At 41.6% G+C, this 25,488-nt stretch overlaps 1 long non-coding RNA gene across 1 annotated transcript; it reads right to left on the reverse strand.

Moving 5' to 3' along the window:
• Positions 1 to 311: 311 nt before the first annotated feature.
• LOC135238478 (uncharacterized) lies at positions 312 to 4,107 on the reverse strand. The gene is made up of 2 exons (XR_010325126.1): positions 4,041 to 4,107; positions 312 to 632 (listed from the first exon to the last, which is right to left on the reverse strand). It is a non-coding gene; the product is annotated as an uncharacterized LOC135238478 (long non-coding RNA).
• Positions 4,108 to 25,488: the final 21,381 nt, after the last annotated feature.

A 25,488-nucleotide genomic window follows, 5' to 3' on the forward strand; every position in this document is an offset into this window, starting at 1 on the left:
TGAATACTGAAATAGCAACTTCCCCACAGCTAAATTTCATTAGAAGAGAGCATGTTTTTTGTTGTTGTTTTTTTTTAACATTAAATAAAGTTTTGCAAGTAAGGTAAAGAAATGTCAGGTGACAGCTGCCTTACATAAGGGAGGCAGGCTACACACACAAGCCACTTTCAATACTGCCTTTGGCTCTTTCTACAAAACCACCCTTTGCAGTCAATGGGTAAAAATAATCATGCCAGAGAGATTTAAAGACCTCCCCACCTCCCCTCCCGTAATCTATGGCAACTCCAGTCCCTGCAGCAGCTTGAGTCAGCTCCGTGAGATGTTGGGTTTAATCATGGTGAGAAAGATTGGCTCTGATCCAGAGCCAGATACGGAGGCAGGACCTGACACAACGTGTACCTTACACATGGTGACCTGCAGCTTTCCCTCCTAATAAGAAATTAAATGATGGGATTTAAACCGGGTCACATGATGTTATGTCCCAGGGTTGCGCTGAGATCTGATAAGGCTGCAGATGAGGGTGCAGAAAATCCAGGCGCCGCACTCAGGAGGAGAGAGATCCACACAGATAAGTCATGGTGTCTGCATTTGAACTCATCTTCCACTTCCAATTCTGAGAAGGACACCAGACCCTGGGAATTGAAACAGACCCAAAAAAACAAAACTGATCCAGCAACTTATTTCTCAGCGGGGGTGATACGCCCCACATTTTGAATTTAATTTTCTGTGGCCAAACAACCAGCTGATTACGACACCTGTGCATCCCAACGTGATGATGGCCTGAAGCCAAACTAATTACAGCGTGAAAACACTCGTCAGGGACTAAACGGAACTTCCTTTTTTGTCAAGTGCACTTGTTTCTTCTATATCCGCCATAGCAACCTAACACATTTTATATATTTTTTTTTCCTTTAGAGCAGACGTGTCAATACTTAGCAACTCGTTTCCTTCTCCGGTTCTTTTCATGTCATCCGGTTTGTGCGCTTAAATGTATTAGTTCAAATACATTCTGATAACAGAATCGTCATTGGCAATGATTTCCCGTTCGATCCAAAATGTACTTGTGTTTTATTGAATTTAAAAGCTAAACGTGTTGTTGTTGTTGTACTAGATAGTACAGAAGCAGAATCGAAAATGGCTGAACGCACTGCATCGCCAGGGAGCCATGGAGCTGTTCTGCATGGGGGCGCGCCCGCTGGTGCACGTTCTGTAAGATGCCCATAGTTGTGCCTGGGGTGAAGTCGTGTCCACGCTTGACTTATAATTTTGTTTCTTGGACCCATGTTGCCTACCCTAATATTGTAAATGTTGCCATTGCAGCAATGTGTCTTGGGGGGTGAGATTACTACCATTTGCACTGAGGGTTGGTACATTATGTGCTGAGCTGTTTCACTGTGTGAGGTTAGATGTTGAGTGTGATGGATGTTGTGAACTAAAACAGCATTGTTGTGTAAGACAACTGAGCTAATGCGCTTCCATTTAGTGCCAAATGTTTTGTTCATGAACAATATCTAAGAATATATTTTTTCCACTTATTTTTCACTCTGTAAATATCTAAACACCTTCCTTCACTTCAGGTTGACATTCTGTGTCATTTGTGTGTCCTGTTCAATTGGATCACACACAGGTTTAGTTCCGTCAGTCCACAAAACATGTAAAATGGGCTGCTACTATTCATGTTACAATTCACCCCTGCCACCACCGCTAGCACAAAAAACACATGCTGATAATTAAACAACAGAGACGATGAACAACTGGTGTGAAGTGCTAATTAAAGCTGCTCTTTTAGAGAGAACCTGTTCTAAGATCACCTTGGGACTGATGACCCAAATACTGCCCACAGCTTTTCTGCTGGACAGGTGGAGGGAGCAGAGCCAGGCTGAATGGGAATGCTGCACCACACATGCGACACTTAGGAGCTATATTTATTTAAAAGAGGTCACTTCCACCAACTCCTCATACCAGCTGATCAGAAGAAGGCCAGAGGAATCTCCAAGGAACCATGAATTAAACTGTGTCATTAACCTCTTTTTAGCCAAAGAAGTTTCACTGCTTCCTTTTATAAAGTGAACCACAAGCTGTGAATGCAAATCAGGCATTTTAGTCTTGCATCCGCACAAAACGGGTAAAGCAAATCACAAAGGACAGGCATTGCACTTATACAATGGCATCAAAGCAAATGCACCTGTCTAAAACAAACCCCATATCGCCCCCTAATGAAGATACTGGAGAACTTCTGCAAAGGAAGATTAAAATTGCTTGTAGGAACTTGCTCCTAAAAATCGACTGACACAATTGTTTTACATTTCAGACCTATTGCATGTAGGAAATTAACCTTTTTGTGGGAGGCTTATCCAAAGATAATACAAACTGACAGCATGTGCCTAAATTAATTAATCATTTAATTACCTTTCATTTTTAAGCTGTGTTACTTGAACCACGTCAATTTTCATAAGCATTATGGTCAATTACTGTAGGTCAATCCCCAATTTGCTGAATTAATCATTGTTCTCCCAAATCAGATGAAACAACTGTTTACAAAAGAGGTACTAATTAATCCTCTTCAGATACAGATGGGCTTCAAAATCCATTATCAATTATCAAAAGCATTATACAAATAGCTAAAAATGGAGTAAATTGGTAATGAAAATGAAAAGACCTCACATTAAGTGTTTTGAAAAAAATGAAACCAGGAAATCTGTAGCAGTCATTATTTAATTTGCCTGATAATCCATTCATTGTCTCTCTCAGTACAGAATAAATGTTAATTTTGAGCTTGATTATGATTATGGCTCTAGATTCATAATAATACTAGTCCATTAGTCAGCATTCCCATAACGAAGATAAAGGTATAGGAAGGATATTGGACGCACTTGTCAAGTGGTAAATACCAAATTGTGTGCAGAAACATCGTATGACAACCACTTTTATTCATAAAGCTCAACTGCAGGTGACATTCACCGCCATGACACCATAGCGGATCCCTGTCCTTGCTGCTATGTCACCTGAATTTCAGGTGATAGAATCGCAAAGCCACATGATTCTTCTCTCCTGTCAGTCACTTCTTCAGGAATTTTATATGTACCTGCATTTATCTGTTTATATTGTATTGTAGGTGTCCTTATGTATTCATATTTGTAAAATTATCTATGAAAGCCAATATCTAAATGATAAGCATAGTTAAAGGACTCATTCCCCTGTGGACTTTTAGTAAAAAGATGCGATTTATGTGTTACAATAGCACAAAAGTTTCAGCATCAGGAAAAGTTCAATAAAACCAGAGTGTTTTAATTTTGTGCAGTTGTTTCCATTGCTTGTGTTAAATTAATCTGTATATACATAAGGCACACATCGCTTGCAAATGTAATCAATGGAAATCCACAAATATTGTGCACTCCTAATACATAGAGACTTAAAAAAAAAACACTGGCATAAACCTCCAACATTCAGAAAATAAAGGCTGAAACAGGATTCTTTAAGACACAGATGTGGCTGTAACATGTTGTGTCAAGGGAAAATTTACCCTTCAAAGATGATCTCATGGGGACACGCATACATGCATTGTGCATTAACTTTGTTTCCACACACATTCAGCAAAGGTTACAGAAAAGGTGAAAGGTATGAAACTATAAAGTTATCCATCAGAACTATATGAAGTTTAGTGGCTTCACTGAGTGAAACCATGTTAAGACTACCATGAATTTGAACTTGTTCGCTCATATTACAATCACGCGATTTTCAATATTAATTATGATTAATACAAGGAATGCTAGGAAACTGTTTTCTTAAACGATCGGGTCTTAACTGTGTATCTGCTTATGGTATCGGTTGTTTAGCGCGAGTATGACCCTTTCATAAATGTAGTGCGCACCATTAATGTTGGCCAGTTTGTCAACTCAAACACTACTACGCTACTGTATCTGTTCACCACAATAATGTACCGCAAATAACTTCAACATAGGCATCTGGTTTCAAACATTAAATAGATTCATTTTAGTGTACGGCGTTCAATAAACGCAATGTTAGGAGTTGCTACTAACCGTTGACTGCTCCGTTTGTTCCATGTTCAATGTTCAAACTGGAATGACGTAACCTGAATGTCACGATTCTGTGCAATTTTATTGGAAGCGCTGGACAAGAAGAATGGGCTATTTCACATATCTCTTACTCAATTAGATATGTGATTATTGGATATAAAGTAGCAACTGATAATTTATGTGTAATGATTTATATGTGTAAAAATATATTGTCATTTCTTCTGAGAGATATTTGAATATTGTATGAAAATGGTGTAGTCTGGATAATGTAGAGTATATAAGCAGGTCATAAATCATGTGACTGCCACAACTTTAAACGTGAGGAAAGCAAGTTAGAATTAACTAATGCATTTTTCCCTACCCTTCCATTCCCTCAGAACTAAATAAATAAATAAATCCTTCCCCTACCCCCAACCTTCTCAACACAAACCAAATTTTTTATCTGTCCAATGACACTGCAAGTCAAGCCTGGATTATTACAATTAACTGTTTAAAGAAGATGTGGACACATTTGAGTTACCTTGATAACACAGATTTAAAATACAAAATACTTTAAAATAAAATACAATGCTGTTTGTGATATAAATGGGGCCTGCATCTTCAGGAAGTCAGTATTTTTCCAACTACATTCCACATTAAAATCCAAAATCCCGACCCCCTGCATCTCTTGGCTCCTATCCTGACTCTATAGTCACAGTATATGACGAAAATGGTAGACCTGGAGAGCCGCAGTGTACATTGGTTTTTTATTTCACCTTGTAATTAGCAACCAATTTACTCAAGAAATTAGGTTATGTGAGATAACTGTGCACTTTGGTATTTGATCAATTAAGTACCGAATGACAATAAACAGTGGCATATTGCCTCTCAGCAGGACCAAAAATGGCCACCCATGTGCTACTAGGTTGGATGTACATTGAATCTGCAGATCCACTGACCCCTGGTGTTAATGCTTACTGATCTATGCCTCGAGATACAGAGGACCTGCAGAATGTAGTTTTTTCCCCTTCAATCAGCAGCCAATTAAGGCCTTAGGAACAATGTTTATGGATTATTTAAGTAATCAACAACTTAAATGCATCAGAAATACACTGAAAACCAGCAGACAGCATGCCTTTCAGAACTGGATTCTGACACCTGTGGCATAGGCCCACATCAAGTAGCTAAGTCACATGATTGGGCCACAAAATCCCAAAATGGATGTTTAGCTGGGATTGTATTATAGAATTATGAACAAACCATGTATGTATTTGATCATATTTTGTGGGTTTTGGGAATGTGGCATATTTGGTGAATATTTGAATAATTATATTGAGCAATCTTATACTGGATTATGCCTATAATGTTGTACAAAAGGTTCTGGTGATGTCACCCATCACACTGATGATCCCTCCATTAAGAACGGCTCGCAAATGTTTGTAAACTTTATGTGGCTGTCAGAATAGTACTTATACATAGCCTAGGCTACTTCACTGTAATTAGAGAAGTAGCCTATATGTGGCGCCACAGCCAGCCTCTGTTTATAATTAAACAATTAAAGTAAGGGCCTCTGTTTATAATTAGTACAAATAATTTACAATTTCACATCCGAAATTGCAAACAAACAATTTTTAAAAAAATCAGACCAAACTTGAAAAAAATTATAACGAGTAGCCTATGGAATGTGATTATGTGAATATATACTAGAATGTAACCTAAAATGGGTTGCATAAAGTTAATTAAATGTAGTTCACAGCTTAAACAATACGTGCGTGAGGCAATAGATACGATGTAGTCTATTGTTATAGCCCTAGGCTACCTCCTTGTGAAAATTTCGTCAGTGTTCAGTGCATTTAAAAAAATATATATGTATAATTAAGTCGCGTTGTAGCTGTGGTTCAGAACCGAAGAAGATGCGTGTAGTATACTCAGAAACAGGCTACACCGTGGTAATTGTTGTGTCAATCTGAATTTACTTGGACTAAACCGCTTATTTTACAACTGGGAAGCCCTGGAAGGACACCGACAAATTCGAGACGCGATGGCACCAGGACGACTTCCTCAACTTGACCTGACGACCGGTCTTGTCATTCAAGCGCAATTCTTTTGAAACACAATCTGGAAGCGTTACGTCGTAGACAGCTCTCTGCTGATAAAGGGAATAGTTGAGCAAGGCAACCACCTGTTCGTCGAATCAGTATCCTTCAGTCCGTGTCGGAGTTCCGTCCTGTTCGTAACGCGGACGAAGAAATTGACAGTTAGAGTGGTTTGACGACTGGCTCACTGTCCTTGACGGATACTATTGGACAAATACGATATTTGAAAGAAGACACTGTTCAAAAGGTACGTTTAATGTAAAGTGTATGTTAAAAATAATTTCAAAATGTTATCTTAGTACATGCCACATTGTAAACTGCAACTGAAATAGGCAACAAGCTAAGCTTGATCTTGAACTGATTTGGATTTTCAATATACTGTAGTCTATTAACAAAGCACATTTATTGAGTTCTCTGTGTTTTCATAGGATATAGGGTAGGCAGTTTTGTTGTCTGATTTATAATCTACATTTAAGTGCACAGGCCACTTTATAAACACAACCAGTCTGCTGTCTTACGTTTATATAGCCTATAGACACCAGATTAGAGGAATAGAAATAAATCTCCTAAAATATATTTGTATTAATATGGTGATCCTGCTTGAGGACAAGTCAGACTGTGACTGTAAAGCAGCCTAAAACTGAAAGCAAAAGCTACAGTACTTCAACTGATGATCTTGAGGGATTTTAATTCTTACGAAATAACCACTGAACTACCCACCTGAACCTAAACCTTGCTTGGATGGTGATAATTGTTTAGGGTAGTCTCCGGGTAATTTAACAGTGTGAAGTATGGGGCTAATGGATTTCAAAGAATCTAGAAATTCACTGTAAAAAGCTGTTTGGACGACGACCTTTAAACTCACACCTTTCTGCAGTCATGCCGTCTCACGGTCAGACAGTGCTCACTTTGCGTAAATCTAAACGGACAATCTGGAGGTTCTGCGATACCTTCCAGCGAAGCGAGTCTTAAATTAACCACAGGGTATGTATGGTTAAGTATCCAACCAGTTTCTGTCAGCAAAGGGAATTTAGTTCGCAGCGCTTTGAAGACATGAGACAGGAAATCTTAGCGTGCTGCCAATAAGTGCCATGCCAAATCACTGTTCAGGGGATGCTTTAAGTAGCCTACAAAGCGAATGGATGTTGGCGGTTGGTTTTTCAGACAGGTGATTTGTGCTGTGTTACTCGTTTTCTGGGTTTGAACAGCCACCAGGTGCTGGTAAACGAATGCGCTGAAAGATGTACTCGTGCTTACACCCTTCTTTACTTCTGATGGGTAAGCACACAGGGAAGCTATATATATATATATATATATATATATATATATTACAATCCAGAAGCTACTGGCAATATTTGACAGCGCGGGTGTCGTTCTGTGTTGTGTTGCAATTTTCTCCACTTATATGGAACGCTTAAAGCTTCAGAACTAGACACCATAACGAAGCTGTGAAATTGCTCCTGCAAGCCTTGTGGAGTATACAGGAGTTTAGTCATGAAACCTCAACCGCTTATCTAAAAACATTTTTCCAGACAGAATGTGGTTATGAGCTAACTGCACTGTAATTGTATTGTGTGGTATTTTGTGGTTCACCAGTCTGTCTCAGTCGGTTTGACCAGTAAGTATTATTCAGGCACTACCTCATGGATTATTTTGTTGTTGCAAATGTCTTGATGCCTCAGATTTTCCTGAGTTTGCACAAAGAAACTGAATGATATTTGATGCATTTTTGAGATTTGGGTCACAAATACTTTTTAAGAAACTTGCAATTAAAGTGCACATTTTAACTTGTATGCACTTACTTTAAGACCCTGTAATTTTTCTAACTGTACATTGTACCAACAGCAACTTGGTATTGTTATAATCAATATAGGATGTTCTAAATTATAATGCAGTTATTGAAATCTGAAATGTATAGATGTGAATGTCTTAAAGGTACAATTTCTTATTGTGCTCATATTTTGAAATGTTGTCCTATAAACCATATTGTATAAACACACAATTTACTTTGGTACAGCAGAATGTTTTTCCTTAGGGATATCATTCAAATGGGCAACTGGGAATCACTTTTTAAGTTTTTCATTTGAGCAAGGCAGCTGATGCCATGAGTAAGTTTCTTTGTGAGAAATTTCAGGAAACAGACACCAAGGGGATTGTTCCAAGATTCACAAGGAATTTCTCATTATGATAAATAACTCCCTGAACAAATAACCAGGGGAAGAACAAACATCAGGACAGACTGGGCTGTAAGACAGCAGACATTTACTTTATAGTTTATCAGACTCAGCCACTACACATGTGGATGAAATGAAATTGCAAATACTTGACCCCACATCAGGTGCATGATGGTAATTGGTAGTACCAGTAAAAACGTAGTATTTTATAGTGTGAATACCATGAATATTATAATTACTTCAATAAAAACTAATAATATGCATGATGAAATTTAAACTTTGTGTATATATTTTAATATAATTAAACAAGAGTCAGGAGGTGCACTATTTATACAATACATAATTAAAACGGACTTTCACTAGAGGTTTTGTAACCTAAAACCTTGTAAATCAGACTTGTACCCTTTGACATGAGATGTAATATTATGGACTGAGAAACTAAAAGTTTTGGTCTCAGAAATTTGATAAACAAGTGGTACTCCAGCATTCTACAGCACAGCTCCTCAACATGACCAGGAATGTCACTCAGAGTTGATTAGTTCCTCTGATTAGTTGCTAATTCATTGAGACAGGGGGCCGTGTGTTAGTACTTACGTCACATTCTATAATGTAATTTATTGAATTATATTACTTTTGTTTAGTCATTATGCCTCGAATCCTTAGCGTTTACATGGACTAGATTGCATTAAGAAATAGAAAAAAGGCACTGATAAAAAAACTAATTAAAAGTGTGTGCTTTTTCTCCCAAAACATCACACAAGGTGGTCATTATTATTACAGTACATTATTCATATATTCATTTGCGTTCAGCAACCTTTCAAAATGAGGTAGGGAGGGATGTAACATGCCATGCAAATTTGGAACATAAAACACATTTGAAGTGATTTTTCTTACCTTAAAATCTATCACGGGCAAAATGAATGAGGACAAAAGGAAGGAAGCTTCATCTCAGTGACAGTGATAATAGCAGGGAAGCTTTGTGATGTCCCTCCGCTCTCTGCAGTCTCAGCTGCTGTAAGGCTGCCAGGTCAGATTCAGCTTGCAGCAAAATAAAGGCACACATATTTCAGGGCCATTTTTGTTGCTATTTTACAGCAATGGGAAAACTGTCTATTTATTTAATGTAAAAATTATACGTGTTAACGATCATGTAATACCTTACAGTAATGTGAAAGGAGAGGTTGGAGCACGAAATGCACAATCATAAAAGACATTTTTTTTCCAACATTATTTGCATCTTTTAACCAAAAAAAGCAAGGTGTTAGAAGGCTCAGCTGTTCATTTGATGACTCGACCTGAATCCTGTTTTGAGTCGGCAGCACCGTTTCGCAATGTGAAAGGATGCATGATGAGGCACTCCTGGCATTCGCCCACGGTTGCCACACCTCCTCCCGGGCATTGGCAATGCCGCGGTGTGGCTTTTCGTCTGAATCCCGGCGCGTGACCTCTGCACCGTGAATCACAGGCAGCGAGGACGCCGAACGGTGGCTCGGCTGGAAAGGAAGTGAGTCAGTGTTACCCAGACATAATTACTATCATTCAGAAAGGAGATAAGAGCCCCGGTTACGCCACTGGGTGCATTTTGAATGCCGTATGAGGCGTACGCTGCTGCTTGCTTGCAGAGCTGGGCAAAACCGAACCCAGGAGATCCTTGTCATTTGTGGGTTCTAGCAATTTTAAGTACGCGTGTTAGACAGCACTCCCCTGTTCCTCACATGTGATTACGTACATATACGTATCACTCCCCTAAACACTACTTTGCAGCAAAGCCGTTAGCATTATCAGCACATTACTTTATTCACAGATTGACATGCTTTTGAGGAAGCACTACAATATCCTGTGTCAATTGTGTGTGAAGTTCTCCGTAGGGGATACAAGAGGAAATGACAGATTGCACCATAACCGTGTGGTGATTTGGTATAAAGGCTGTCTGTGAACAGATCTGAGTCACACATCACCCAGGGTGAATTATATCATTCGATTAGAAATAGGTTATCAGAATTATTAGAATTAAGCAAATATCATCCTTTAGTCTTTCAAAACAGTTTCCTCTTTTGACAATGGCAACATTGGCCGATACAAACTTGGGTGTGACACAGAGTCCACAGTATCGTGTGCGTACTGCAGTACGGTAGAGTATAATAGAATATGACGCAGGCTCCTGACCGTAATCCTTCTTTACTGAGAGTGGATGGGTCCATACCTGCCTCTCCTTCATTATTCTGTTACAGTGCACTCCTCACCTCATTTTGCTGAGTATATCACATGACAGCATGTAAGCGTGCGGATCAACGGTGAGCACTCATTAGACAGTGAAGAACCAGTTAATTCGATGTGATTTGATGAAAGGACCCCTTGACAAATGACTTTACTGGATATTAAACTGCTTATGATAACCTGCTTTAGTATTGTTCCTGTTGGTGGTTTGCTTGGTGGTGAAGTGAGTAATGCTGTCGCATTCGAATCCAGCTGAGGGCCTACTGTGTGGAGTTCTCTCTGTGCCTGTGCGGGTTTCCTCTGGGTACTCTGGGTTAACTGCAGAGTCTAAATTGTTCTTGGTGTATGAATGCGTGAGTAAATCGTGTGTGGGCCCTGAAAAAAACCAGTGACTGCTGGGATAGACTCTACCCCGCCTGCAACCCTAACTAAGAGTGGGCAGTTTAGAAAATGGCTTGCACGCTATGCTGTTTTGTCAATGAAATTGAGTGCTGCAGGTTTTTCCTAACATCTGTTGGCAGTGTTTCTAATGCGATCTGTGGGGCTATGCACCTTGTTCCTGTCTGTGGAGCCTGTAATGTTCTGGACAATGAGGGGTCGCGACCTCTGAGATGCACCTGCTGGGGCCATGCCATACTCTCTGGCCTGGATACTATTCACCCTTAGTTTTGACCTACCAAAGACAATAAATATTGGATTTCTTCACAAACAGGATTTGGCAGATTCAGACATCTCCAAATGTAGTCACCATTTATTTGTGTGAAGAAAAAAACCCACTAACAGTCGCATTTATTTGTAAGTAAAAACCAAGGACAATATCTGTTTGATTTGGAAGACAAAAGAAAAAAAGGGAACGCGCTGTTACTCTAATACTTTACGAAGAATGCATCAGGTCAAAGAGCTTCCTCAATCAAAATGGGGTGTGTTAAACAAACCGCCTTGTTTCACGGCCAATTTCAACTGCGATAAATACAGAAAGGAGGAAATAAACCGTTTATTGCTATATGGCCTTAAGAATGAAAGAACAGCGCTGTAAGAATGGACAATGAATAAACAACCAGTGGCTATAGCTACTTGTACTAAAGTTGCTAGCTACTTGAGCGTCCTCCTGAGTTCCGACAGAAACACAGTTTGAATATTTACATTTTTGACATAATTCAAGTGTTTTGGATAACAAAAACATATTCTAATGAAAATGTTTTTTTTTAATATTCTTTATTTTATTTTTATTGAATGTTCCTTGTAGTGCAGGTTTCACCATAGTAGAATGTTAGAAAATGCTAGAATAGTAGAATATTAATAGAAAATGAATTGCCAGACCTCATGAGGTTACATTTCTACCATTCTGATTGCTACTAAAATAGATTCATATGTTTTGAGATAAAATTCTGCGCAGCAGCCAGTAAATCTGAAGTGATTTAATGAATAATTCAGTTGATCCCGGCTAAGGATGCTAAGTCAAATGTAGCATAGCAGCAGTAAGCCAGAAATACACAGGCATATGTAGGCATATTCAGTATTTTTTTTATCCTAAATGCAACTGCAGAATAACTTCTCTTGGAATAACTTCAGTTAGGTGTTTATCTGTGCTGTCACTATCTCTCAGAATTACATTTTCTCTGTAAATAAAACATATTCTCAGTAAAATGCTCAGTGTTAAATCAACTCTTATAGAGTACACATGAGCCCAATTGGACTCATCTGTGCTCTATTAGAGTTGAATTAACGCTCGACATTTTATTGTGTAGAGCTGGTCTCTAAGCTCTGATTTAGGCTTCCTGTGACTTCCCATAAGCAGGTATTGATAAGGAATTAATTAATATATGTAGTCATTGCATATCAAGTCTGGCCAGGGATCCCCTAGTACTTTTTAAGGGTCTCCAGGGGTCCACAAACCCCCTGTTGAAAACCCAAGGTATAATGTGTTCATGGGTGCACAGTTTGACTTGGAATATGCATCAAAGCAAGGCAAGAGTAATGAGCCCGTTTGTGGTTTCTTCCACGCGGTTGGTAGCATGCTTTTTATGGAGCGTGCAAAAATTCTGCCAAAACTCATGTTGTTTGCTTGCTATTTGCTTTCTCGTGTTGTGAATGTGATCGCATCAAATCAAAACTGGAACTTCCACCAGGGCCGGCCCTGACTTCCACGGCAGCAGTTTGGCTTCAAACGAATTCTAGGTGCTCAAAAAGAAATTCCTTATCGTAAGAACTTACATAATATGAGCCCAGACAGCTGGAATAATTAGCTGCCGCATACTTTGGCGATTTCTGGATAGTGCGTTGCTCCATTTAGCGAATTCCTTAAAGGTGGCTGGATTCTGCTGAAGTTCACAGTCATTCTAGAGGCTAAGCGATGAGTCGGAAGTTTTCAAGTTTTAAAGTGACGGGACGTACATGTGGCTGGGCATTGTTTCTAAAGCTAAATATCGGGTGAATTCATTTTGCTAATCGCCATGGGGAAAAATTCGGCCTGCAATCTGTCGTAAATAAATTAATTTTGCTGAAACATTTTAAAAATTAAATGACCTTATTAATTAGAAAAACTTTTGTGTCTTGAAGCTATCGGCTGAGATGAGAAATATGAAGAACTGCAGTAGAGCGGAATGAACAGATCGAGGCTTTGGGTACCCAGTATGGAGCGGCGTAGCATACTGTAAGGCTCGCAGCTAGCTAAGAGGAAGAAGAAAGCGAGCTGGAGCTGAGCCAGATTTCATTTAAATTACATAAGAAAACTAACCCAGCACCTCCCTTCTCTTAGTACCTCCAGTGCACTGCTGTCAGAATCATTAACTGGCTCCTTGTTCAATTCCTCACTCACCCTTAGGAAAGAGGGGAAGCTGTAATCTGCAGTAATGTCAAAGCACACTCTTGGGCTGATGTGTAGTCATGGGAGATCTTCAGCTGTTTCAGGTACCAGGAGTGATTTGTACAACTCTACTCACTGGTTTATTTGCATTATTGCTTTTAAGAAACAGCATAACTGTAATATTTACATTTCAAAAGGTCTAATGATCAGTTAGTATGTATATAGAATTGTCTGATATATACCTTTTGTTCAAGCTCAGAAAAATTCTCAAAAGATTTCTTTTTGGAAGAATACTGTCAGACATGTTTGCTCACGTTAAACACAAGTGTGAATTCTTTGAGAAGCTCACACTCCAAAATCTTTTGTCTTTTGCCTTCCAGTACCTTTTTGTCTGTGTCAGAACCACAGCCAAGGTCATTTAATATGCCTAACTTTTAGAAGGATTATGAAGTGCATGTTTCAACATGCCTCAGCCTGAATCACCAAAAGGTTTTCTTTAATGAAACCGCAAACTCTGCCTTTTACAGTACACTTTACAAAGCACACTGCGGAACAGTAACACGCTTGTTGTTTACTACGTGGCCAGCAGATGGTGCTAAATGTTACCATGCTGGCCTCCAGAGAACCCAATTAGACCGTAACCACGATCAATTTCACCTCCATGCAGTCACTCATTTCGCGAATCGTGAACTCGTGTATCGGAGCCGACGCTCTGATTGCGATCAGGTGGCTCGGATTCCGAGGCATAAGCGGATCCACGCGGACGCGAAATGAGGAGCACGTGATGCGCACTTCAAGGAAGAGCGCTCGGGAATTAATGCATCCACCGCTTCGCCATGTAGGGACCGCTCTGCCTCTGGCAGGCTATTAATACTGAGCTAGGCAGCACCAGCGAGCAGGGCATGGCCCCTCTGTTGTTTCAGCAGCCGGGGGTCATCGGCTGGGTCGGGGGCCACGCCCCACGCTGCTCGAAGCCTCGAAGCCGCCCTCTCCACAGGCCTCTCAGCGGGGTGTCTGCGGACCTCCTCACACCCGTCGCCCTTCTAGAGCCCACCCGCAGACAAATCCAAACAGGGCCCGGCTCTTTTGACCGACGGGAGTCTCCCTGTTGTGTCGTGTCCCACAGGCCACAAGTCTGGGCGGGCTCTCACCTCGTCTCCACGGCAGGGGGGGTGGGGGATGCCAGCGGCCAGAGGATGGCTCTGACTTGGCTTCCGTGTCCCCTCGTTCACCGGACGCGCCAGAAACGGAGAACGGCTGGAAACGAAGCCCCCGTCGGAACTAAAGACGGGGACGCCGGCGCACTCCGCCCCTCGAAGCTAAAAACGGCCAATGGGGTTGCTGATTTACGATAGCCCGCCCCCAATGACTGCCCTCTGGAAGTCTGGGTCAGGGGACTGGCTTCAGGAAGTAGATGACCAAAACAGGACTTTCAGAATAGGTCTGCTGCAACAATTACAGGCAACTTGAACCACTGTGTCAAGGAACGTGATACTCACATCCAACAGACAGCAGTGATCTTGAGCGTATGAGCTGAAACGTATGAGCATAAATAATAATAATAATAATAATAATAATAATAATAATAATAACTTTATTTGTCAATAACTTTTTATACAATGGTTTGTTGCCCAAAGTGCTTTCAGAAAAGCATTTGCAATTACAAAATGGAAAAAATAATAACATAAACAACACAATGATCAGAAGCAATGTACATAAAATAGGAGAATGGTAAGATAAAAAATATCTTGCACAAACTTGGGCGGTTAAAGCAGTGCATCTGATCTGAGGGTTGGCTCTATGCCTTGTGCTGTTCGATCATTCCCGTACTGATTTCTATCAGTGCCAGCTGTCTCACACCCATGCATTTAACTACACCTTCTTTTGTTACCCCAATGCATTAAATCACAAGGAGTACCCTGTCTCTCTTAGCTTACAGAGAGGCAGTGATTTGCTACAGTGATGAATGCCACCTCCAACTACCATGTACCATATGGATAAAATTTAATGCTTCAGCTGTCGGCTCATTGAGGAACTGTGGAAAAAAATCACTTCCACCTGTATTTGGAATTTCACAGATAGTGAATCACTAGTTTTTGCTATTGTCATCTGTTTGACTGCACTTTATCAGAAACCTGAAGTGGATGGCCAAGAGAATATAGAGAAGAAAAAAGATAAGCGATAGCTTGGCACAAATCACAGTCACGTGTTAGTGAAAGGAACAGCAAGTGCGATGTAGAAATTGTAGTTCACAAAAGTTCTTTGCTGAAAATGGAAGAAAATTGTTGAATCTGAGTCTGGAGAGCTGGGTGCCTGAGAAATAGTGCTGCAGACCGAACTCTATACCAGCTATTCTCAGATGGGCATGCCATGATCACACATCAACGGGGTCAGAGCTTCCCTGAGGACGTTGTGCCTGGATTTCAGAGCCAGTTTCTTCTGGGGGATGGGGGCGGGGGGCAGGGGGCAGGACTGGTGCAGTAGGGCTGAAGGCTTTAAGGGCCAAATTCCAGTCCTTTTAGCGTGTTCCACCGTCATACTCTTCTGCCGCTTCTTCCCTTAGTAGCCTGTACTGGTGACGGGAGTTCTACCGCAGATAAAGCTCACACTCATAATTATGTAGGTGTACACAGCTTTCATTGACATATGAAATATAAATATTATGAATACACATTTGAGATTACACAGACACACGTTAAACACACATACACACACACACATGCACACACACATAGGGATTTTGAACTGTGTGTGAGAGATAACTGCTGTACTGTGATTAGTACGACAACGGACAAATGACTTTTCCAAGGACGCCTTCCACTGTCTAGACATGATAAACAAACAACAAGGAAAGATGAGGACAACAGTGTAATGGTTTTTCAGTGAGGACCACGCAATCCCTGATCATTACAACCAAAAAGATAACAATAAACAGTAAAACAGTCCAATTTTTTCTAATCAACGTAACCTTAAACCTCTCACACACTTCCAGACATCTCACACACTTGTGCTGTTCCTATCAGTGGACAGTCTGTTGTGTTATACTGTACTGTTGGTTTGCAGGATAGGCCCAGTTTCTTAACTGCGGATCATGTTTTCATATTGCCAGAATAGACAAGAGGGTCAACAGGAAATGAAATATGTGGAGGTCCTAAGGCTCCACATATTACCACTTGCATTTCTCTTTGTGGTGATTTGTGGTCGCTTTGTGGTTAAGAGCCTGGAACGGTGAACGAGCTCATGTAAGGTTCAAGTTCAATTTTTATATTAACCACACAAAATGAAGTGACTAGACATAAAAGTAGAAACACTAGCCTCGGGCGGACAAGCAGAGCAGGGAAATCATAAAAGGGAATGAAACTGAAAGGCTTGTGAGTTTCAGATCTGCCATCATGGCTAGCTAAGACAAACTCTCATTATGGAAGATCAACTGCCAATCAAATGTGCTCATGCCTTGACAGAAACACTGAACCTCAGCACAGCTATTAAAGGTCAAGAGTGTTCATTTTCGATAATTCTGCAAATGCATTTTTCATGCGCTCATGCACTTTACTTTACGCAGTAAATCAGATTTTATCAGTCTGGATTTTATAAGTATGGATAAGAGGGTCTGTTAAACGGATGTTATATAATGTAGTGAATATAGAAGAGTGCTCACACAGGCAGTTTCAAAGGGTTGAACCAGAGAGCGCCTGAACAGTGTAACACTATACATGTACGTAACAAAGGATAATACCTCAGTGGTATATTACGCCCCCTTGTGGCTAGACCTTCAATTACTTTTCTTCTCAAGCAATGGCAAAAATTAAAGGGCCTACCAGTGACATAATAAATCACAGCCTGAGGCAGAAGTGTGGAGGAACACGTATAGATCTGAACTTGTAACCAAGTGGTGGTAGGTTTAAATCCTAGATGGGACACTGCCGTTGAACACTTGGACTGTAATGTTTACCCGTGAACATAAATGTAAATATTGAGCGTATAATCAAAGCAAAATCATTTTCTTAATTGTGACAAATAATATGAAAGTAAGAGCTGATTCAATCATAAGGTATGGCATTTAAGAGCAGCATTCTTTGTTAGCCGTGCCTAATCTTTCATGTGAACGCATTATGGAAAATTGTTTGCATAAAAAGCCTTGGGCGTGCCTCTCAGCTGTGTAAATTGAATAGAAAATTTCAAATTCTCTTCATAGAGTGGCTGTGGGTAGAAGGTCACTTTTTTCAGCATCCCCATGCGATCAAAATGGCCTGCACGCATACCACAGTATTACAGAGCAGCATGTTTATTTATTTACTTGATTTATCTGACAGGGACCATGTATAATCTGAACATAAATTTCTGTAGGCTGAATCTAATGCATTATACAGAGATGCAGCTAATCAGTAGTAGACAGTGGTAAAGTACATGCAATTTACAGGTATCAAAGGTAATTTTGCCAGTTAAAAAATCAGCTCAGGTATGTCACAAGATGTAAATTTAAATTAGTGAGCATGAATTTGATTGTCCTCGACCCGATTCTTAATCTCTGAGGAAAAGGGTAGGACATTCTTGCATGAATACATGTGTGTGTGTCTGTGTATATCTGTGTGCATGTGTGTGTTTGTGTGTGCGTATTTGAGGAAGAGAGAGAGAAATTGTGTGTGGATCCATTGTGTGCTCGGTAGTCTAGTGTTACCCACTACCTGTTTTGTTTGGGTTTGTTCCTGTGTTAGATTTTATCCCTCTTGAAATAAACAACAGTCTTTGTTTTGGCTGTCGCATGACCACCCTCGAGTGTTCTTTTCTTCGCCCTCCGACAGCGGACGGACCGCGGTGTCTCTGGCACCTCGACCAGCCGGGGTGTCTGTTTACCCCGAACCACGCACGGCGCTGCCTATCGGCCTTCACACCCCCGCGTCGCTTCTCCGCTGAGGATTAGCACCTCCGCGTGCCAGCCAAGGGCGATAAATCTGGCAGGGATTAGCCCCTTACCCGCCGAGCCCCGCGCCAACTGTCCTCTGGATCCCCCCGCTTTGCACAGCTGACCGCGCTTTCACCGGGGCTTTGCCAAAGAGACGCGGAGAGAGAGAGGATGACGGGTTGAATGGAGAAGGAAAGAAGGAAACGTGACAGGAAGGAAAAGGAGCGAGAGGGAAGGAGGGACCGAGAGAGAGGGAGGGAGGGAGGGACAGAGAGAGAGAGGGAGGGAAGGACAGATAGAGAGAGGGAGGGAAGGACAGAGAGAGAGACCCATTTCCATTGGGTTTGTCACAGTATAACAATCATTGGACATATGCACTAAAAAAACTGACAAAGACAGAGACAAGGAGAAAATGAAAATCATAGAGGCCTTAGTGTTTTTGTGGAACTAAACCTCAGCCTGTCAGCTATGGAAACGCGATTTCAGTTTGCTGGTAGTCGTTCATAGCGGTGGAATTCAGCAGAGGACACTGTGATAAAATCCATGGTGTGAATGAGCTGCGGAAGCTCTCTCCAGCGGCCATTTCAGCTGCTGAGATGAAGGGCCACTTGCATCCCTGCCAAACAGCTAGCGCGCCGCGTATCGCGGGGACTTCAAAAGGGCAGCCATCAAACGAAACAAAAAGAGCGCCGGCGGGGCCCGGGCCTCCCGCACCTGCTGCGGAGCCCAAGCAGCAGGGCCGCCGCGCGCAGCTTGCGTCGGGACCTGCTCTCCCGGGGCAGCGGAATTCCCCCCTCGCCCTGTTTTCACAAACGCCCGTCGTCTCCGGCTTTGCTTTTTCAGCCCCGCGAAACGAGGAGGGGGCTCTTTCAACCGCCTGGGTGTCTTATTCTCGGCCGCGAACGAGGTCGCGGCCCCCTGGACCCGCAGGTGCGAGCAGCCGCGGGCTTCGGGGCTCCGCCCCCCGACCGCCGTGCGGAAGAAAGGCCGTTTGGTAGCTTCTCACGGTGGCTCCTTTGGGAGCTTCCCCGGTCTGAAAGTGGGCAGCCGCGATTGTGGGGTGGGAGGCTGTCGGATCCGCGGCCAGTGGGAACGGCCCCTTCTGGTGTGGGCTCTGACACTCCGGAGTCTGTGGACTGTCAGTTCCACACCGTGGGGGGGAGAAAGATCCGTGGGGGAGGAAGGGCTTCCCACCAAGCTCCCTGGAGAAAACTCGCTGCCTCAAACTCAGCGAGGAGCGCGCCGTAAACCTAATTTGACGTAATTGGCACAATTTCGCGGAGTAATTGGCGGGAAGCCGCGTGAACGATATATGCGTGACTCGCATTCCCCGGATTTCTGTGCCAGTCCCATGAATAATGAGTCACACTTGACCGAGGCGTGGGGATGGATTGTGCAGATAAGTGTCGCGGTTCGGGTTTCACGGCTTTGCCCCCGGGGGAAAATTGGGATGTTTTCCTTGGGATTCCTCTGGCACATTCACCAGCTGTAAAAAGTGCAAATTTAACAAAACTGAACAGGGTGAATTAAAAATGGGAAGAGAGCCGGGTGTCCGTCAGACACCATTAAAGACACTGGCAATCTGGACTAAACCTTAATAGGTCATGTTATGCGATGTAGTGCTTAGAGATCTTGACTTTCTTAAACGCTTTAAATTATTAAAAGATTTAGTACATATTTGAATCCCTTTAAAAGCAAATCTGCTGTAAGTCACACATGTATTCCATCAGATACATAATATCCAGTGAATACAGATAATGAATAAAATGCACACTTACTTTGGTCCTTATTAGGTTTGTCTTCGGTAACGAAATCTGCTAAGCAAAATTGACCGTGTTTCTACATTTATATTGATATGATAGTCCATAGCTTTGTTTCTCATTTTACTGTTTTCTTCTAACAGTCTGAAACTAGTTAAGGAATACCATAGCACTACAGAGCTTTGGATATTTCTATAAACATTCATTTTACCAAGCTGCAGTCAGCACAAAGCCCCTGTTTCATATAGTATGCGAGGACCTGATATTCGAGGAGCTGGCCTAGTTTGCCACGGTGGCATAGACTCCAAGGTATTCTTGACTAATGTCAGTATGGAGGGAACAAAAAAAAAAACAGCCCAGTTATAGGTCACATAGAGGAAAGCCATTGCTGTGAGACTGAACTCGTATGAGCTGCATTAGGGCAACCCACCACCTGGTCAGATACGCACCCCCCCCAATCCCACCACCCAAATCCCAGAAATCCTTTGAGAATGAATGGGACGCATGTGGTCCCTCCTGAAATACCAGGCCTGTCTCTCGTAATTTACCATCACTGAGCCCATTGGAGGCAGAGTCCTCCGGAGAGACTGGATTTATGAGGCCGGCCACAAACCCACCGACGTATCTCTTCCACAGCCCCATTAAAGCATCTTTCAGGCAATTAGGCAAATTTTCACGCAGGCTTCAGAAGATCACTTCCACATGGGTGGGCCAGTAATGCATTAGTTTCAACAGGACGTCTATTGTACTGTAGTGTATTAACGTTTTGTCAGATCAAAGAGGCTTTTATATATTTGATATTAATGCTAAGATTTCAACCTGGCACTGAGCTTTATTTTTTTATTGACATTTTTTACTGCAGTACGCTGTCTTTGAAATCTCCTCCATAAATTTCACAACTTCCATGGTTGATCATTAAATGAATGACTTACTTTACATGGCTTCTGCTTGGGAGCACCTTCTTCATGCTGTTTCGAAGCTAGTAGTGATGGTTGAAGTTTAGCTTTGTAAGGTATCGCTGATTCAGAAAGCTTTGCATGGTGAGAAAAACACATCAACTGGCATCAAAGTCACAGACATTTCTTTTTTTTGCAAGAGCCAACAGGATGTATGGTATGTATAGTTCAGTTAAAAGCATACTATGCAGGAGTTCTTAGCCTGTGTTTTCAATAAAAGAAGTCTCCTCCCCTGTCTTCTACTCCACCCACTTTCGTAGAGTAGGTTACCCCACTTAACATAGCTAGCTGGATAGCTAGAGGTACATTAGTAACATTAGTACCATGAAATGAGCGACAGTAAGAAGGCTGATTCGATTCTAGCTTAATTAATTATGTGGAATATAATAGTTGTTTTATTGTTTGAACTTTAAATTAGAAATTTTAAGACCCTTGCAAAAGTCTTTATTGTCACCAGCTGCACACTATCGTAAATGTTACTTACAGGTCCAACAGAAAATGAGCCAACTCCACATCCATTTAATCCCTTTGGGTAACTTCCACTGATGCCACCGAGGAAAAGCAATTCTAAGGTTAACTCTAGTTCTTGAAGAAGCCCTGTTGGCTTGTCTTTTTGTCTTTGCTGTATCTGGACTTTGCTTGCTACTGTAACTCTGCAGCCACAGATTGCCAGTGGATGATAGATATGCCTTGGTTATAGCATGGTTATTTTATAATATTTTTATGGTACAAATCCTGGATAGTATGCCTTTAAGCTGAACTATCAAATGTCAGTGTGGAGTCTTCCTAGTGCATGATAAAAATGGTTTGGGTTACTTATTTTTTCACTCACCCATCAACTGTGATCAGCATAGCCACTTGGAGGGAGAGGGTGGTGGGTGGAGAAGAGGAAGGGTACTTCAGTCAAAACAGTGTCTGAGACTAGAGATGAGTCGTAAGTCAAAACTCCCCCCGGTTTTAAAAACATGTTCATGAAGTCAACCGCAATGGAACGCATGTGAAGGAAATGCATAGCTTGCTATGGCCTGTGACCAGGTTGCATGTTGCAGGTTGTATGTTACGTGTTGTGTGCTGTGGAGCAGAGCAGATGGAGGCAGTTGGAAACACACAGCCCTCCAGAGGATCCTTAGATAATGCGTTACATTATAGGCATTTAGCCGACGCTCTTATCCAGAACTATCCAGAACTTATTTACATAGCATTTTACATTTTCCTCTATTTATACAGCTGGATATATGCTGAAGCAATGCAGGCTAAGTACTGAGCTCAAGTGTCCTACCTGGGAATTGAACCTGTGACCTTTAGGTTACAAGGCCAGCTCCTCCCCACCCATTATACTATACTGCCGCCTTTGATGCTAGTGCATTGCTGGGAGCAATATACGAGGAATTCATTTTAGTTGTGGTGGGTGTCAAAGAGTGCTGAACTTTCAGTCAACACTATTCAATATTTGAGTAAAACTTTTTCTTCAGTTTTATACCAGAAAATCATTTCATGGTGACTGTTGGGAGAGTAGAAATGTATTTGCATTTCATCATTTGTATGAAAAATGTATAATTAATCATCCATTAAATTTATTTTTATTGCTGTATACTGTTTGTCTGGTTACTAATCTGAGTTTCAGAAGTTTGGATTGAGACACTCTATTTTTGGCTATGCCTAGTCAGACACAACGATACAAGAGAGCTCATTACTCCAGTCATTCTCTCCACTCCCCCACTCCACAGGGAGGGCTGTCGAGGGTGACTTCCTGTCTACTCACCGATTGCACATATGCCCAGAATTTATGGTCCAGATAAAACAAATAGAAGTCTAAACAATCCAATCAGTCCAATCCAATCAATTGTAAATATCATCCATGTAGGACAAGTACACTATAAAGACAGAGAAGTCACAGCCTGTTTTTTTTTTTTGTCAAGGAATTTTAAGTATGGAAACTGCACTTCATTGATTATTACCAATAAAAAGAATCCTGGCGAGCTTATTTGCTGTTCTTGCCCTGGTCATGCACAGCCAATATTAAAACCTCACAGAACCAAATTGGACAAAACTGACCTTTAGCCCTTTGGGCGAATGAGACTTATCTTCCATTCTCTTCTGATTGAAAAGGTGGAAAAGGTTCCAGCGCACTTAACCCTGCTCTGATAGCATATCTTTTTTTTTAGGCCTCAGCTTTGTTCTCTCGTCCAGAATGTGTTTGCCTCCATATCGGCAGGCTGGCCTCAGCTGTGATCTATGGGCCTTCTGCATACAGAGCGACTTGTTTGTTCAGTCCCTGCTGCCACGGCAAGTGGCTCCTGTTGGTTTTAGCCCAGCGGAACATGCAGAGGTCCTCATTGTTTATCCTCGTTTAAAAGAGAATCCTGCTGAACCATGGGTCAAGCTTTGTAAAAGGGTTTTTTTTTTCCTGGTCTTTCACCATTGCCTTGCTTCAACATACAAATATATTGTACTTAGATTGCTGGCTGTCCTTTAATGGAGTCTGTGCTAACCTGTTCTTCAACAGTCACGCCTGAGTCACGGCCGTTTGGGTTTATGAGTAGCTGTTTATTGGGTTATTATGTGTGGGTTGTGGTTATCACAGAATGATGCAACCGCACTTGCTCTTTTGCAAATTATCCAGGCAACTAGGGGGAAAAAAAAATCTATTCATTGAGACTTACCAGTCAGAGATATTTTATACAGCCACAGCAGCCCACACTACTTTATTACAAAAACTCTCTGGCTTATCTAAGTGTTCTGTTGCGTACTTCAGATCTTGGCTTTGTGATGAGATTGCAGGGAAGGTTTTCTTTTGACAGCTCTTCCTTGTAGATCATTTTCGTGTAAGACCAGTGCACCACTGCGCCCGTGTCACAAAACCTTTCTGCAGGGCCTTCGCAGCGATGTGTGGGGTATGCTTTGCGTACTTAACCAGCCTACAAGCAGAACTTATCATGATCTTAATGGTGTTTCTGACAGTGCAAATTCCAAGCTGGAAGTATTTCGATATGTTCTTAAAATCCTCCCCTGATTTTACAGTCAATTATTTTTTATTTTCATGACCTCAGCTGCACAGAGGAGGTTGTTGAAAGTAAGCACAGCACCCTGAGAGGTTAGAAGAGCCAGCATATTTATTAAGCCCTGACATTGTCCTAATCTGAATTAATAATTTGTTGCCTAACCAGTCAATCAAGTTTTAAATATGAAGTATTAATGGGTCAACTGGAACGGTGCCAACACTTTTGCACATGCCAAAAAATTATTGTTTTATTTTTTTTCATTAAACTTTTAAATTCAGCAATTAAATAGCAACTGTGCATGACAATTTGCATGACTATGTCATATTTAAGCCTGTACCTTGCTTCTGTGTCATTTAGAGAATCAATAAAACATGCAATTTGACCAGAGGTGCCCAAACATTTACATACCAATGTGTACTTTTATACTTTTATACGTTTATCGATAACAAAGGACCATTGATGTTGCTGTGCGTCAGTGTTTACTGTGAAATGTTTTCTACCAAAACCAGCAGAAAAAAAAAAACAGGAAATAAATCATGGCAGTGTACAGTTACATCACTTTTCTAGGTCATGTGCTCACAGAAAGTTGAAACTGAGTAAGGGCACATGGTGGCTGGGCCCAGAAGCATTGCAGACACAGATACATGGCGTCACTGTAGGGTTGTTTATTTGCCTGTCAAAGAGGCTAGCCGCCACTGTTTTCATCCAAACACGGCGTGGGATTCTGGGTGGGATGCTGTGTGGGCCAGGTGGGGGTGGAGCTTAACAGATGGGGGGTTGTCTGTTTAAACATAGTAGGGGGGTAAAGTTGAAGAATGCCAGATATCTACACTCGAGTCACACAGCAAATCCCCCCCACCCTATGGGGGCCCGCCACTCGCTAGAAAGGATATTACCCAGGAGGAATAGGGTTTCGTCCCCTCTCTGTAATGACAGTCTTAGACAGAATGAGGACCAGGGTGAAGTCAGGGAATGGGGGGGAATAAGGTGGTTGACTGAGGGTTTGCTTGACTGAAAAGGAAAATCAAATGCTCTGTGTCATCAAAGGTATAACTCCCTCCCATGTGAGTCTTTTGATAGTGTTTCTCAAAAATAAAATTGCTTGCTATCTACTGTATGTATTACTTCTTGAGGCACAAGAAAGTTTTATATTCTGGAACCCTGACGGGTTTGACAAGAGGTTTCAGTGAACTAGTGAGTCCGTCTAACTTCATGCTTGGCTGACCTTTCAGCTTCGATGGCACTTGATCCTGAAGAGGCTGTTCAAACTGCTTTGAACTTCATCTTTTCCACTAATACACCTGTCTGCTCTTTTACTCCCTCTGAAACATTTACTCCCCCTGAAAACCTTTATGTGAATTTGCAAAGGTAAATAAAGGCTGCGCTTCAATTCTGTCCAGAAAGTTACTGCAAAGACTCGACAAAACATCGCACTAAGGAAATATTTTGTTTAGTGCAAACAGTTTGTGTTTTGCAGGGGGTCAGTTTTTGCCTGATTTATTTTCTGGGAATGATACAGTAGAAAGGACATGTAGGTTCAGCTTCCCAGTGTTATGTG

The sequence above is a fragment of the Anguilla rostrata genome, chromosome 13 (genome assembly GCF_018555375.3).
Source record: "Anguilla rostrata isolate EN2019 chromosome 13, ASM1855537v3, whole genome shotgun sequence".
NCBI lineage: Eukaryota > Metazoa > Chordata > Actinopteri > Anguilliformes > Anguillidae > Anguilla > Anguilla rostrata.